Below are 17203 nucleotides of genomic sequence, written 5' to 3'. Positions count from 1 at the left end.
GAACATACAATGTTCTTTTGGTCATGTTCTGAAGTATATCATACTTTCTTTTTCTCTGGAACTTTGCACATTCTGTTCCCTTTACTTAGAACACTTTTCCCTTAGAACACTTAGACATCTTTGAAAGTTCTAAATCCAACTCATTTTTCAGGTCTCAGCTTAAATATCACTTCTTTTTGGATATCTATAGGAATTCCTTAGTTTAGATTAGAAGCCCTACTTATTATGCTCCTGTATTTTCTTAGTTAAAATGTTTATTTATCCCGCTATTCTACAGGCTCCATGAAAGCATTAGCTGTGTATGTTTTATTTTCAAGGTTCTTAGCAGGTTCACAGAAATTTGCTAATGAATTAACAGAGTTATTAAGTGAGAAACTCAGCCAGCTATGATGATATTTTTTCATATTTTATGATACAAGTAGCTGCTTAGATGTCATAGTTAAATTCTCTACAAAACAATTTCCCAAAAGCCCAACTTCTGACCACATCCTGACTGACACAGGACCGCGTATGGTCAATGGTCGCTGTCTATGATGGGACTGCTCTTCGTCTGCACGCACTTGTTCATTTCCATTACGATCAACCTCCTCAAGGAGCTCTGGCAAAGCGAAGAAATGATTTCCATAACATCTCCCAGAGGAACACCATAAAGGAATCAGAGACATCTGTGCATGGTTTTTACCTCCATTAGCCCTTCTTGAGTTGTAAATTACTTAGCAACAGCTGGGCAAAAGGAAAAGGAGATACTCTATTTGAAAAATGAGGTATGATCATAGGATGAATTCAGTGCACTCAGGTTTGATCATCTACAAAGTTATAGTATTTTTTATTACTTAGAATTAATTATATTGGTGATTATAATTATATTGGTAATTGTTGAAAACAGTATGTTACAGGGATGGGTAATATGTTCTACATGTCATCAGGAAATACTTTCTGGATTTTGACAAAATATCTGCACGGTATATATATTTTTCTATTTATTCTATTTTATTGTGTTTAAATTCTTTGGAAATTTGGCAATCTGTTTAAGGATGAATTAGATTAATCTTTCTTAATTAGGATAATTGATTAATAACAAAATTCACACCTTTTAAACTCCATGTTACAGGATGGTAAATAAATTGTCTCAGTTTTTAGGCTCCGAGTGCTCAATGATGAGACCAGGTCTTGTGGGAGATAGTCATTCATGCCAGCCTACTGAATCTTCTTTGACATTTAATTTGCCCTATTTTTTTTGCTGTTTAAACTACTTTTAGTTTGTTGAAAGAAGGATTAGTTAGTTCCCTACTCATTCAAAGGGAGGGGAGCAGTCAAAAGACCAAGAACTACATCAAACTAGGAAAAAGTAATGTAACTAAGCACAAGTGGCTGGGCGAAGAGAATATAGATGGGTATCGTAAACCTTCAAGAACAGATTCAGTGTAGGTATGAGTGGATCTCTTTTTCTGTGAAGAACAGGAAACTGCTAAAAGGACATAAAATCAAAACTCGTTTCATTTCAGTGCTTACTGAGTCCCCATTATATGTATTCTTGGCCCTGTGCTATAGCCCATGTCCTAGAGAGTCGACAGTGGGGGTACCAATGGATACACACGTGACATCAGTCCTAAGGCAAGTGCTGATGGAGGAGTGAATAGAGGGTCCAACACAGCTCTGGACCTGGAATCTACATCCAGAAGTTAAGCCATTTCTCTTTCTGGGCTTTTAAAGTTATTTTGGGATATTTCTTAGGGGAAAAACATACCCTTCCATTGCTCTATTGAGTTATGTTTTCCAAATAATCTTCTTAAGAATATTTTTGTGTTTAAGTAGGAGATTGCCTGAAAGAAATATAACTTTATTCTCCTATTGACAGCAGGTTTATTAAAATTATCTACTGCGAGTACAACTTTATCCACCCACAAAAGAGACTGAAGTCAGAGCTATGTTCTAATAAAAATGAGACTTCATTTTTTGCATTTATTCACGTAGTGTGATAAAAATACTTCTCTCCAATATATTTATACCTGGAGCAAGTCCATGTAGATCTGAGAAGTTCCCAGTGTCTTGGAAGAATCAAGAGATCAGGCAGGGGAGGGGCTGGAGGTAGGTCAACATAGGGGCACTGATTTCAAGATGCCAGCAACTCAAACTTGCAGATGCAGAGATGAAACTGTAGAATTTATATAGGTTTATTTTCTAGTAAGTGTTCTTTCTAATTAAAAAAAAAATCTCTGAAGAAGAGAGGAGATGATGGTTGTTAGCAGATTAGCTTTTTGTTTTGTTTTGTTTTGAGACTGTGCCTTGTAACTAAATATTTTCTGCCTTTAAGAATCAGTGCAGAGAACCGAGGCTTCGGATGTGGACCTGGGTTTAGATCTGGCTCTGTTCCTTACTAGTTGTTGTCATAAAAACTCATGATCCAACACCAATTAATTTGTACCCTTAAATAGCCATGTCTCAAGTTCTTGAGTTCTGTATATGCAAAGAAAGCAATGGCATAAAAACTGTATTTATTTATAATTTGAATTGTTTTCATAAGTGTATGCAGGTTTCTTTTGGCTTTGATTTGTTTCGTGAGCAGGGACAGAATTTCCTTCAGCTAAGGGAGACTAGGTAGTTTTAGGATTTAGATATCAGTGATTTAAGTCACAGTTCCCTTTTCCTGTATTATTCCTTTCTAAAATATAATAAATTAGCTAATCAGATTATATTAAATCCTGTGATTATACATTTTTAAAAAATATGTCTTTTCAGGAAGTTTAGTATGCAACTAGACTATTCACAGAGAGGTAAATTATCAGAATGTGTGAGACTGGGTTAGCCTGGCCGTGGGGGAACAATTGGAAATCATTATACAAGCAGCCTAGGGCAAGAGTCATTACTGCAAACAACCACTAAATTTAACTCTGCTCTTCCTAGTAGACAAGGCAAAAAAAAAAAAGCAAAGGCAATGAGATGAAGTAAACCTATTAGGGAAGTAAACCTATTTCCTGACACTGAACTCTATAAGACACTCCCAACACCTGTTCTTATATAAGAGACAGTTAGATAAGCTGCATAAAACAGGAAAAAGCCAAATAAAAACAGTCTAAATAAATCAGCAGCTATTTCTCTCTCATGTAATAGAAGGCCAGACACGGAATTCCAAATTTGTTTGGAGAATCTTCATGGCTCTTATTTTCTAATCTATCATCCTCAAGATCTGTGGTTTCCATCCGCAAAGTATCTTTGGTCCGAGATGGCTGCTGAAGCATGAACCATCACGTCAGTAAGAAAGAGTAACCCCCAAAGTTATTTGTCTCTTTAAATTTAAGAAAACTTTCCAGAAGTCTCACGTGAAATTTCTGCATTCATTTTATTGACTAGAATTTAGTCACATGTCACATTGTGTGAGGATGTAGGGTGGGTTAGGAAATATAATCTTTTTCTGGGTAGTAATGCGCATCACTAAAGAAATTTGACAGGCAACTGGTAGTCTCTGCCACAGACAGGGAATGAAAAAAGGACAATGCTTTCAAAGACCATTTTACAGAAAATCCACATCTGGCTTTTATGGAAACGAATTATCAGAGACAAGGGAACAAAGTCCTATGACCACAAAATATTGGTGCATCTACACCACCTTAGCCCACGTCTCTTTCCAAGAGAAGTGAATGCTGAAACTCCAGAGAAATAATTACATATTTAATGTGTTGGCTCAAGGTCAAGTAATCACTTCTATAGGGACTAACCTAATTTTAAAAATGAAGGTCTTATAGGGAAAACAGAAATCTAGTTCTTATTTAGGAGATCTAATCAATATATAATCTTATATTCCTTTGGCCTTCTAGTAGGTAATAGATACACAAAACTTTGTCTATGGTTTCTGTAATAACTTAATTATGGGGAAGTGCTTTGTTCAAAGCAATTATTTAAGCAATTTGGATGTTTGGAGTTCTCCCCAACCCTTCAGGTCTAAAGAGGATTGATATGAGCCCCATTTTCAGGACTGTGGAAAGCCAGAGCCCTTTTTGAGATTGCTATGTGTTCCAGAGGGTCTTGTGTTCTTGTGGTCACCTCTGGCTTTGGACATCTGCTTCCACCAGTTGGCTCTGATTTTATAAGTTGGCTTACCGTCTTGCTCATGTTGTTACAATTCCACTGTGTCAACCTTGAAGTAGGACTTGGATCATTTTTTTATTTTCCACATACATCAAAAATCGCAACTCCCCCAGTCAAAAAAAAAAAAAAAAATTAACCAGCAAAAATGAACATACTCTCATACAGGTAATTTTGTGTGAGTAGAGACTTTCCTGAAGTATATCAGAGTAGACATGTACATTACATATTCATGAACATATTCTAATTAAACATTAGACATTTTTGGATTGAGAAGTTCTTTGGTCTACGGCCATGCCACCCTGAACAAGCCCAATCCCGTCTGATCTTGGGAGCTAAGCCAAGTTGGGCCTCGTTGGATGGGAGACCACCTAGGAAGATCAGGTGCTATAGGCATAAAAAATTAAAAAATAAAGGATTGTAAACTGACAAGGTCCTTGCAATCTGTGAGGTCAACCAAAGGTTTTCTCACCTAAAAAAAAAAAGTTCTTTAGCCACCACACCCTGGGGACATTTTCTTGATGCTTCCTTCTCATATCTACCCCCTCTAATCCCCTCACAGGACCATACAATTTGCTGGCTTCTCTGCTTTCAAATATAAAGTAATAAAGCTATTTTTGGCTCTTATTCCCAAAGTTACCTTTGCATATTTAGGTTACATTGAATAGTTTTTAATTTGAATATAGAAGCCTTCCCAAATCTGAATTTGGGGAATGAGTCAAGAATGATGGCCAGTGAGTGCTTATGACAGATTGTTTCTGGGGTGATTTCATGAGAACGCTGGGCTGCTACTTCTCTGTTCGCATAACACAGTGTTGGAAGACAGCAGCCAACCATTCCAGTATCAAGCAGGTAAGTGCTGAACAGTCATCAATGAACTATTTCGTCAATAAGGAAATGTGACAACTATTATTTAAAATATCAAATAGCTGCCTAAGGTGATTAATGATAATTTAACTTGCTCTGAGCTTCATGACCCAAATAAACAATGAAAATGTACAACTAGCCAAGATCTTGGAAATCTCTCCTCCTTTGCTTCCTCACATCTGTCCCACACGCTCTTGCCTCTTACTCCCTTCATTCATCTTCTCCATTAACTGCCCCACTTTCCCCCAACCATCTTCTATTTTTTTATTCTTCTGCCTTCTTAGATCTCTTTCTCTAATTGATCATGTTTTGAGAATTACAGTAGTTTACTTTCCCTTCAAGTGTATTACGTTTACTAAATAACCATTTTCACATTTAAAAGCGAATAGATTGAATATTTTCCTCTGTAAACAAAGAAAACCTTCTTAAGTTATTTTTCACACTCGATTGATTTTTCTTTTAAGGATACTAATCTTTAAGGAAATGGTTTGTTCTTACTGGCTCAAATGTTTCTCCTCCAGGCTATAGATTGCTAATTCCCTACAGTTCCTCAACTGTAGTTTCTCAAGTTATTTAACAATCATTTCTTGATGATTTATTATCTGTCAGACACTGAGATAGATGTTGTGGATTAAATAATATTTGGTTCTTTTTCTCAAGGAGCATGTATTATATTTGGAGAGACAAGACATAAAAATATACAGTACGCAATTTAAATAAGAGTTCAAAACATTCTATATAAACTTCCTACTGTATATCCTAGTTTAGTCATACAATTTTATTATCCTAATTTCCTAGCAACAGACTAATTTCTAGGATAGAAATATTTTCTATAAAACAAACTTTAGATAGAAAAAAGTATCTACTTTTCTTTAACGTAGAAGGGAAAAAATGCTTTCTTAGGTTGCTCACTAGTCGTCTGGGATGGGGAATAAATTAAATGGCTCAAGAAGTCCTTAAGCAAGAAGAAGAGAGAGCATCATTTCTTGCTGACATCTCAGGGGTGGATGAGAGAGGCTGATCACCTTTGCTTTCAAGACAATCTGTGTTTTTATGTCACCTTTGCACCTGAGGAGCTCCTGGATCTGTGGCCTCATCTGAGATTACAGGTCACTGTGGAGAGAGCCAGATAAAAATAGACAATGTTTCATACATTTTTTTCATATATCCACTTCGAATTTAATTAATTTTATAGGACCAATTTTTTTTTTTTTCTATACGATGGGCAGAATCAGGAAAACAGGGTAGGAGAAATCAGTGTTCATATAGCATTTGCAGGTAATCGAAAATATTGTTTCCCTTACAATAACCAAGATATAGAGACTACCTGGATGTTCATAAATTGAGGAAAGGATAAAGAAGAGGTGGTACATATATATAATAGACTATTACTCACCCATAAAAAAGAATGAAATTTTGCCATCTGCAATAACATGGATGGACCTACAGGGTACTGTGCTGAGTGGAATAAGTCAGACAAAGAAAGACAAATGTCATATTTGGAATCTAGAGAACAGAATAAACAAACAATCAAATAAACAAACAACAGAAACAAACTCATAGATACAGAGAGCATTCTGATTGTTGTCAGATTGTGGGTGGAGGGATGGGTGAAGAGGAGGGGATTAAGAGGTTCAAATTGGTAGTTACAAAATGGTTATGTGGTTATAGAGTATAGCATGGAGAATATAGTCAGTAGTATAGTAATAACTATGTTATTACAATATGTATGGTATCGATGAGTGCTGGATTTATCAGGATGATCACTTCATAAATTATATAAATGTCTAATCACTGTGATGTATACCTGAAATTAATATAATATTGTATGTCAACTATAATTGAAACAAGTAAAAATATATAAACAAAATATTGTTCCCCTGACTTAGTTAACAAAGGCAGCTTCCCAGAGACTTCGCACTACCTTGGGCATGAGGCAAGGAGTAGGGGTAGGAGTGGGGCGAAACCGAAGCTGGAGATGGTAGGTATTTAAGATGCTGAGAAAGATGGTGCAAAAGACAAGAAAAAGGAATGAGGAAGAGAAGCCTGGCTTGACCAGGGAGAGCAAATAACAGAATTTCAGGAACTCTGATTTAGAGTGGAGATAGATCAATGAAGGAGCTTGAAACTAGGTGTGAATATACTGTGTGGTGGGCCCCAGGAGTTTCTAATCATCAAGTACATTTGCAGATGTACATTTAAATAGGTAACATATGCACATTTCAAATGTTTAAAAGGCTCAGGAAAACATACTGTGAGAATGTTCCTACAATCATTTTCTCTAAGCCACCCAGGTCCTAATCTAAGAGGCAACTGACCTTACTGGTTCCTTGTGTATCTTTCCAGAGATATTCGGTGCATGTATCACATGACTATATTTATTCTCTTCCTTTGTCAACATGGAGAAAGGTTTTTGAGTCTTCTGTGTTGACAGTTTTGCTAATGAAATAAGGCACCTGAAAGTTACATGCTTTCTCTGTAATAGAAGACAAGCTCAAGGTCAGCAGAATTGGCTGGAATGCCAGCTCGTTTTCCTGAGGGATAATAAAGAAAATGGAGAAATAATTTACTGAAAATGGAGCAATATGTACAATTATTTTGATGAGGGTCTCTGTTAGAAATCTTTATTTGTGTGTATTATATAAAGGCACTGTGCCCTGCCTCATGTTATTGGAGATACATTAAAACAGAGGGAACATAAGTGAATTAGAGAATAAAAGCTGAATGGTAATGCGACCCAAACAAAGGAGTATCCTGTATAGCCATGTTAGAGCATACTCAGGTAAATTTTACAAGAATTACTGTGTAATATTCATTTTCAGAACTTTAGGAACTCAATTTCAAAGGCACATCTAGAAAGAAGAAATGAATAACCTTTGACTTATTAAGTTATTATCTATGGTTATGGTATAGCCTGTTCCCACCTTAAAATTTAACTCCTTGAAGCTAGAAACTGTGTTTTATTTATTGTTGTATTTGTTACCAAGCCTAGTGCTTAAAACCAGGTAGACGTTCTACAAATAATGTGTTGAATGAACGAGTAAATGAATACATGTATAAATGAATCCACCAACCCATCAAACGATCTATGGTTTAATTTCTGTACTTTTCCACAATGAGTATTTCTATTTCAGATTTAATGAAAATAGGAGAAAAAGGGCCTAACGGTCCATTTTTAATGCTGCTTTGTAACAACATTTCATGAAACACAAGGTGCAATTCTTACGTCAGTTTTACTAGATTAAAATGTTAATGAAGAAAAATTTAATGAGCCTTGAAGTTCTTTTTTTAACTAGTCTACCTTTGCTTTCCAAAAGGGCAACCAAACAGCTGTGTGTCTGGAACAAAAGACAAATTAAAAATAAGAGATTAATTAAGCATTAAATTGACATTTTATAAAATACAAATTTCTGTACTAGAATCGGTGAAATTAATCATGTCGAATGTGCTATATTGTGGGGTTTGATTAATTTACTTAAAAGCTTACTCAGTCTGGACAATTAGAATATCAAACAAAGAACACAGACTTTTACATGGGAAACAAGCTTTGCAAGAATTGTCCATTAACTGTTATGATTGCTGGGGAGAAGATAACATGCTTTGCAGTTTTGTTATCAGAAGCCTTTACGTGTGACGTTTTGGAAGCAAGGAAAGCGAATTACTTGAAGAGCTAAAAAGCTGACTCATTATGATGTCTGACATTTGGGAGCTGATATTATCGTCTACAATTTAAAATTCAAAATTTATAAAGTGCAGTCTTATAAGACAGCCCAGCAAACAAAGGGTCTTGTTGAAATAGCGGTACTTATCTGGGAAAACAACATTGAGTCACAAAAAGCCGATGATTTTAATTTGAATGTTTATTCCTCCTCACCTCACCTCCAAATTTTATAAAATAATGAGTTTCTACATTCTGCAACAAACAAAATTGTATGGACAAGAAACTGATTTTATACACAGAGATTAAAAATCCACTGTATGATCTTTGTCATTATGGTTAGGATATTTTTCTTGAACATGTATCGTGTACTGTTTGTTGATCATTTGTTTGCTTTATTTCTAATCAAAACATGAAAGCATATGAAAGTGTGTTCAAAGCTACTCTGGGGACTCTGCACGGAAACCGATAATGGTTGTAATGCTGCTGCATTCTTATGCATAAGGTTTTCTAGTCCAGAGATTCCCTGGTAATATAGGGAGGTATTTTCAAAATATCTGCATCAGAATATGCCACACTGGTGAAATTCTTTGAGAACCATAGCCTCAAGGCACCAGTGGCGCCCCTTAGAGTCCTGGGGCCCAGATCATCTCCTTGGCCCTGAACCTAATCATCCACTTTCTTTTTCATGAAGGGAATTAGCATTAAGATCTAGAAAATAACATCAGCCATTTTACGCTCACTCCTTTTCTTGCCTGGCCTTAACAATCTTGCTGCTCCCCTAAAGACTGGATTGCTCCACGTGCTTTGCTCAACTTTCTTGTAGTTGATCAGCAAAACAAAATATTTCCTTTCAACTGACAACTGCAACCATTATTCCAGGGCACATTGAGAAAAACTCATATTCTCTCTAACATAACTCAGAAGTGCCTGTTCATCTACCTTCTGGCCGAGGCACACGCTCTAGTTGCTGCTCTGTGATCTAATTCAGAGGAGAGATAGCTACTGCGTTTTCAATTGATACATAAAAATAGCTTGTTGCACTAGACACCATCTGACGTCAATGGAATCATTAAAAAGCAGTGACCAGTCTGCAGAATGTCTCTGTGGAAGCAATTGTAGTTCAATGTGCAGATACTTAAGCTGTATCATTTTTCCTTTTGACAGCCATCTTTTCTTATTGTAAGAAAATATTCATCAATCATTTAGCTAATATGTGGTCTAAGCTCTAGTGTTTTTCACTAAACCATGGCGTATAATCCTGTATAAACGGTCTGCCACATATGAGGAACAGTCATATACTGTGAATGTGGTGGAAATAAACAGTTGAGGACCTTTGTAAATTTCTCAGTAGACTCCTAAATAAATTCAAGCCCACCGACTTGCTCTTCTTGTTTTGGTTTCCTACCACAGGTTTTTGTGCCGACACTTCTAGAAGTGACCAAAGTGACAGAAAGCCACTGGACAATAAGCAGTATTGAGGCTCACTTACAAATTCTTTCCAGGAGGTGGAGCTCATACCAAAAATTGAATGGGAATATCAAAATGCCACATGGGGTCAGGCTCAGGAGTTTGACAAACCCGCTCTTTTATAAAGTGTTCTGCTTACCTTCCCTCCAATACGGAGTCCTTTCCCTGTTCCTCACCATCAAGCGAAATTCTGCTCATCCTGCCAGTGACCCTGACATCCTGCCCAACCGCTCCGGCATCATGATCATCTTTCCTTTTCTTGATCAAACCTACTGCAGTCCATGGACACGGCTCTAGTTCAGACCCTCATCAAAATATTTCTCTTACTTTCACAAAAGAGTGCTCTCCTGACCCCTGTATGCTCTATCTTCACTCCATGTTTCACCACACCCCAGTGTGGTCCTTCTAACACATCAATCTGATTATCTCCCTCCATTGCCTTTATTCTAGTCCAAACTATCATCATCTCTCTCCTGAATTGTTGCAAAACATTTTTATTTGGTCTTTCCAGTTTATTTTCCACACAGCATCTAGAGAAATTTGTTAACAAACAAATATGATTACTTCACTCTTTTGCATAATATCTTTTAATGGCATCAGATTGCCTTTAAAATATGGTCCAGAATGCATCTCACAGTCCATAAGACCTTGCATAACCTCTTTGGCTCCTTCTCAAGCTCCTCCCTCCCCAGTTTTCATGATCCTTACTGAAATTCTCTCTGATACCTGAGCATTCCATGCTTCCACTTAACGCTGTTCCCCACTCTCTCCCTGAATCTTTCTCTCTCTTCAACTAGCCTGCACCTGTTTATCCTCTTGTACTCAAGGCATCACTTCTAGGAGATTGCTATAACCCAGATTAAGCCAGGTAATTCTTTTATATGTCCACTTACTTATAACTCATGACTTCCACTTCATATATCATATCATTACATAATCACAAATAATGCTAATTACTTGTGTAATAATTAGCATTAGCTTTCCCTGATATAATGTGCAATTTTTCAAGGAGGAGAAGTATTTTTATATCTTTTTCACCTCTGTATCTATAGGATGTAGGAGAGTACCTGGAAAATAAGGGTTTTCAATTAAGTATTAATTCAATGAATGAATGAATGTCTCTTCATATGAGAGTGCAGGCATTTTTTGAGATTCTGAATTTTTCATTAAGCTTGGGTATACATCTTTATAACTAAATTGATGAAAACAGTTGAAACATTGGGCTACACATTATTCTTTTTGGCAAAATTGACTTCCTTTTAACTGCCTCAGTAAGAAGCTTTTCACACTCGAAAATGGCATGTACAGGAAGACAGCAGGTTCTACCAAGTGCTTCTCAAGACAAGAGATTTGTAATTCTGAACGTGTGTTGGTTAATTGTCCAGTTAGGCACATCACTGGGGAGTCAGACCTTGTCCTTTTCTTTAAGTGCTTCAGTAAATATGTGTTTATATCTTTTGGGACAGATACAGGTTGTAGCTAATCGCTGAGAGCCACCTCTAAGCAGCTGGCAATGGAAAATGCAGAGCAATCAAATCAAATCAATAATGATGGCTAAGAGCAATTGCAGGAAGAGATGACATAATTAAACTTCATATTGTATATCTTGTTTCAGACCATTTGGAATGTGTTTTTGACTTAAATGCACTTATTGTAATCATGTTGTTATTTGTTAAGTATTTTAGGGCTCTTGGGAATAGATGAGATTTTCCTCCTTTTCTCTTTTACCTTCTACTTTAGTGCAAAAAATATGTGCTTTGAAGTCAGGCAGTTCTGGGTTGAAATCGTTCTTACAAATTTTGCAATGATTTGAATATTGTTATTCTTTATTGAGAGGTCCTGCTTGTTCTACTTCACAGCTGTCAAGGTTGAAATAAATAACATGTACAAAATACTGGACAGATAATAGAAGCTGGATAAAGGTTAGTTTTCTCTTTCTACACAACATTCTTCGATTTTCTCTTTCTTTTTTCTTACCCCAACTCCTTTGCCTTGGTCTTCCTGGTATGTGAGGCTCATGGTGGCTTTTTAAAATTTCCAAGGTATTGGATGGCTCGAATATTGGCTTCCAGCTTCTCTAGAACCCTGATACTTACGGAAATTTAAGCCTTTCTTAAGGAAACTGGTAACTAGTGAAAATCCTACTTCTGTATTTTCCTGATGAATGTCTGTTTTCATTGACTGAAGAGTTTAGACTCTTTCTTCAATGTGAAATATGTTCATGGTTAATCAATTTCTAGTTAGATAATATAACTTAGATTAGCTGAGCTTATCTAGAATTTTATTGGCTTAGTACAATGGTATAATTATAGTAAGGAGGAAGGTAAATGGAGAGAAAAATGAGCAATTTTAATGTAGCCTAGTGAAATATCATGAGATCTGTAGTAAAAGGACATGGGTAAAAATAAACATCATCCTTTTCTCATTAGCTATGTAAGCTTAAATAGCTCATTTAAAATCTCCAAACCCCAGTTTCTTTTATTTGTAAAACGAGACACTTTTCTGGTAGTGTTTTGTGAGTATTAAATGAGATAATACACGTATAAAGTTCATTCTATACATGTATAAAGTGAGGAGAAGTATTCTGAATATGGTAATTTTTTTATATGAGTAGGCAAAGTATAGTTCTCAATAGACGGCTTTTGTTTTTTGCATATGCAAAAGAGGAGCAGACTATGCATATAAGAAAGAATATAAAGAAGGATAGCCGATGGAAGCAGAGGGAGAGAAAGGAGATCAGTATTTGTTCAATTCTCAGAACTTTCTGGCGCATAGAAATCTAACTCCTAAATCTAACTCCTACTTCTCAGGTAGATGTCCTGGAGGGAAAAAAGAAAGCTTTGAACTCCTCCTGTGTCATCAAGATACCTGGAATCCTCTGGGTGCCTAATTGGTTCTGCTTTTTTTCAGGCAGGCATTCTAAACAAGAAAAGAAGTTCTGCTCGACTCCTCCTGTACAGAACTGATCTGCAGTCCGCTGGACCACTGGGCTTGGATGTGAAGTTGGATGAGTTGTTGCTAACAACACTTAAAATGATTGAAACAGAGCCCACTCTTAGCCCAAGTGGCCCACAGAAAAGAGAAGAATTGATTTCCCACACTTCTTTACCTCACCAGGTTTTGCTCACTATAATATACACCCTCTCTGAATTCTTTCTCATCTCTGTGATTCAGAACTGAAGTCAAAGCAATCAAGACCAACCGGACAAGTAAATAAAGGCAATGAACGTGGTTTCAGAGGTATCAGAAAAGCTTTCGTAGAGGACATCTGTATTTGTTCCTGGCTAGAGCACTTTCTCACATCTTTCAGTAGCAGAGCTTTGGATTTTCCTTGGAAATCATCATTTCTTCATTCTCAGTCTGTTCTCATGTGTGCAATGCTTTATTGGGAAACTGACTTCAGGCCCAACTCAGACCAGTAAGACTCAATTCTGTTTCTTGGTTGAAACTATTGGAAAAAGGAAGTATACTTTGGTCATCTTGACTCAATGTGGGAAAGCTCTACTTCAATGTAGTAGAACTGAGAGATGGAGAGAAACCAAGCCCTGATTATATTATGCTAGATGCCAGATCCTGTTATCTGCAAAGCTGCTTCCTTTTCAGTTTTGATTAGTTTGAAAAGTATGCCTCCCTCCCTTTCCTGGCTCAAATTAATTCAAGTTGGATTTCTATAACTTACAAACTGAGAAGGTAAAAATTAGCTTGAACTGAGAAAGTAAAATCTGCCTGGCCACGCATCAGGCTGGAGTACCAGGCATAGGTAAAGCCAGATCTGCAAAGTGAACAGGAGGTACTCTTCCTCCCAAGGACACACTGCAGCTCTAAAGTGTCATGATGCCCCTTTTCTCCAGTGACTATGGCTATTTGAAATGACGTAGGTAAGAATGAAGCATCCCACTCTTACACACAAGATCTAAGGTACTTTGACTCAGGAAAGCAGCCTCAATTCACAGCTCAGAAACAGAGCTTCAGATAAAGGGGTTTCTACGCACAACATTCCAGTCACTTTAACTTTGTAGAGCCAAAGGAGACTGGACCTTGGGTTTGCTTTGCAGTCCAGACTCTTGACACAGCCCTACTTTGCTTTGAACCTATAAAAATAGTATTGTGCTTAAATTTCAACTAAACTCTTCTCTTTCACAGAACTCTGTAACAACTCTGTTGTCCCTTGGTGAAATAATCCATGTTTTATCTTCTGTGCGGCCTCTTTCATAGTGATAGGCAAATAAACTTAGTTTCATCAGACCACAAGTAGGTACTTGTGGTTTTAGGTTGATGAGGTTTGGGAAACAAAAGAGTTTTAATTATTATAACCTTCTTTCTTATAATAATTCCTTCACCCAAATTAGTTGTATGATTAAAGATCTGGTCACTTATTCTTCCCCTAAAGTCAATCTCATCAAAAAGTAAAGACTCTAAAACAGTTGCTTTAAAGTTGGGTTGCATAGCTTAGCTTCTCAAAGTGGGGTGCCTGCACCAGCAGTAGCAGCAGCATCTGGGAGCTTGTTTGAAAAGTAGAATCTGGGGCCCCATCCCTGATCTGCATTGTTTTAAGATTCTGGTAATTGTGTTCACAATAAAGTTTGAGCAGTGAAGCTCCAGGAAGTCCTAGGAGTTTCCAAACAGTCCCCAAGAAAACTTGAAGGTAGGGAAGGAGGACACAAAGCTATTGGCCTTACCCTTATGAAAGCCATCTTATGATATATTGTTTTGTGATATAATAAATATATTTACTTTTCTGTAAATATATTTATTATAAATATATTACAAAGTTAAAAAGTAAGAGGCACTTGAAAACTACTATCTTAAGCCCTATTAATACTTCATTGTGAATGAGCTCTTCCAATTGTTTGTAAGGGAATAGGCCTTGTTTGGGGTGGATAGTGGGAGAATCTCACTAAGAAGCTGGGAACCTGAACACAAAGTCCCCTCCCCAGTTTTGTCATTTGTCTATGCATGGAGATCGCTGTTGGTTCTTTTAGGTCACATGCATCTGGGGGTTCTAGAATGAGCCTAACTAAGAAAATTAGGAAGGTGGGTCTTTTAGTGGCCTATTTGTAAAAGAATCAAAAAACCTCTTACAATAATTTATTGATAAAAGGAGAAGTCAGCAAGATGAAATTGACAAGGAAGAAAGCTTTGGTCTTCAGAGGGGAGTGGCGACTTTGAGAATGGCATGGTGGCTTTCACTGGAATTAATTTGTCTCAAGCCCATGGATAAGAGAGAGAAAGAGATAGGAAGGGGGAGGGTGGTTGTATCTAAAAGCTGAATGAGCTTTTTGCCCCTGATATTGGGTAATTATTGGGACACAAGAGCCCCTCTTTGGCCACAGACCACTTTACCCATGAAGATTTAACTTTGCAGTGATGCTGATCTGGTCATAAGCAAATTGCTGAATCTGGTGGAGAAAAGGCACCAAGGCTGGAGACTGCAGTGAGTATCGAGATGACAAAATAACAGTAGCCAATAGGCAGAAGCTGTGGAATTTTAAAAATTAAGTACACAGGAGACATCTGGCGACTCAAGAAAATGTGGAAAATGGGACAGTCTTCCAAAAGTGTGTGTGAGCAGAAGTCTTGAGTGCAAGCAGGATTTCTGTGGTCCTCGGCTTCTTTTAATAGATGCATCATAAGCCAAGTTCCCCTGGGTAAATATTCTGTGCAAAGTTTGAGTTGAATTTATAGCTAAGGCAGCGGGGGGTGTGGTTCTGCACTTGGGGAAAACACCATTCAGTGTATTTTCCCCTAAATTCTCTCAATGTTGTCAGTGTGCCTCCAAGGAATACAGGAGGTGGAACATACTGCATTGTATTTTTTGAACTTAACAATGCTCGGCATACTCATGGCCAGCATCAAACACTTGTTCACCATATAATTAGGTCACAAGCAGTCACAATTTCATTTAATTGTTTACAAACATGTTTTAATAACTGCCATGCCTTGGGAATATAGAAATAGCTAAGATGTGCCTCTTATCTTCAAAGGTTAAATCAAAGATGAAGAATCTTAGAGTCCAGTGAGAAGAGAATTATTGGCTCTAAATTAATATTTTCTGCTTTTTCCCCATGGCAAAAGAGAAACCAGTCAACAGGCACATTTTCCCCTCAAAACGAAAGAGCACAATTTAATAATAGCTAAGCAATTGTGTTGAAGCAAACTTTTTTTCTTAATTATTTCTCTGCAAAACCCCAGGAGGTCAAATTCCTATGAGGAAAAAGTGTAAGTGGAAAACAAGCATTCTGCCAAGGGATGCTTCAGGAACTGCCGGCATTGGAGTTCTTACTACCCTCCACTCCCCGTCATTTAGGGCACTAAATTTCACCTTCTAAAATTTAATGTGGTTCACCTTTGCCAAATAGCTCCAGATGGTTCCAAGAATATTTATATCCACAGGACTAAAGGACGAATATAGTAGAAGGTGCCCAGTTACATTTAGATTCACTTCTTGCCACTTAACTCCAGTGTAGCCATTATTAAGGCTCATTACTAAGGTCATATATTGAACCACATGTAGAGAGAGCCACTGTTGAAACCTTCCATCACAGTTCTACTTAAGAACTATTTCCTACAGTTCCAGATGATGTTTTTATTCCTTTGATCTAAGAAGCATCACCATTTTTATCCTGAGTGGAGGAGACGCTTCTTTACATTATGGGATCTGCTTTACTTTGTGAAGTCAACTTCTCTTTTTGAGGAAAAAGGAGTTTTGTCAGAAGCAATGGAGGTGAGGGGAGGAAGGAAAAGGGATGGAACCTCTGGTTTTGCTGTTTTGGAGCTCCAGATAGAATGTGGCAGTTGAGCTTGTACACAGTGTCCTGTACCTGGTGGCAGGGATGGTGGCATAAAAAAAAAAAAAAAAAAAGAGAGAGAGAGAGAGATCCACTCTTTATTTTATGAGTCCATGACTGACCTACTTCTGATTATTCTTACTGTAGAAATCGTCCCTTTTTTTCTCAGGTTTTCAGGAATAGCTGTTCAGTTTTACTCTCTGGGGAAATTACTTCGAGAAGGTCATTGAGAATGAATTTATGTCTGTTTGTTTGAAGACAAAATGGTGCCATCTGTTAGCTCTAGTGAGAAACTAGCAAAAATGTAATTCATCCATTTTCCTAAAAAACATTTTAG

Source organism: Rousettus aegyptiacus, unplaced genomic scaffold (genome assembly GCF_014176215.1).
Source record: "Rousettus aegyptiacus isolate mRouAeg1 unplaced genomic scaffold, mRouAeg1.p scaffold_m13_p_8, whole genome shotgun sequence".
NCBI lineage: Eukaryota > Metazoa > Chordata > Mammalia > Chiroptera > Pteropodidae > Rousettus > Rousettus aegyptiacus.
This window is presented reverse-complemented; position numbering follows the sequence as displayed.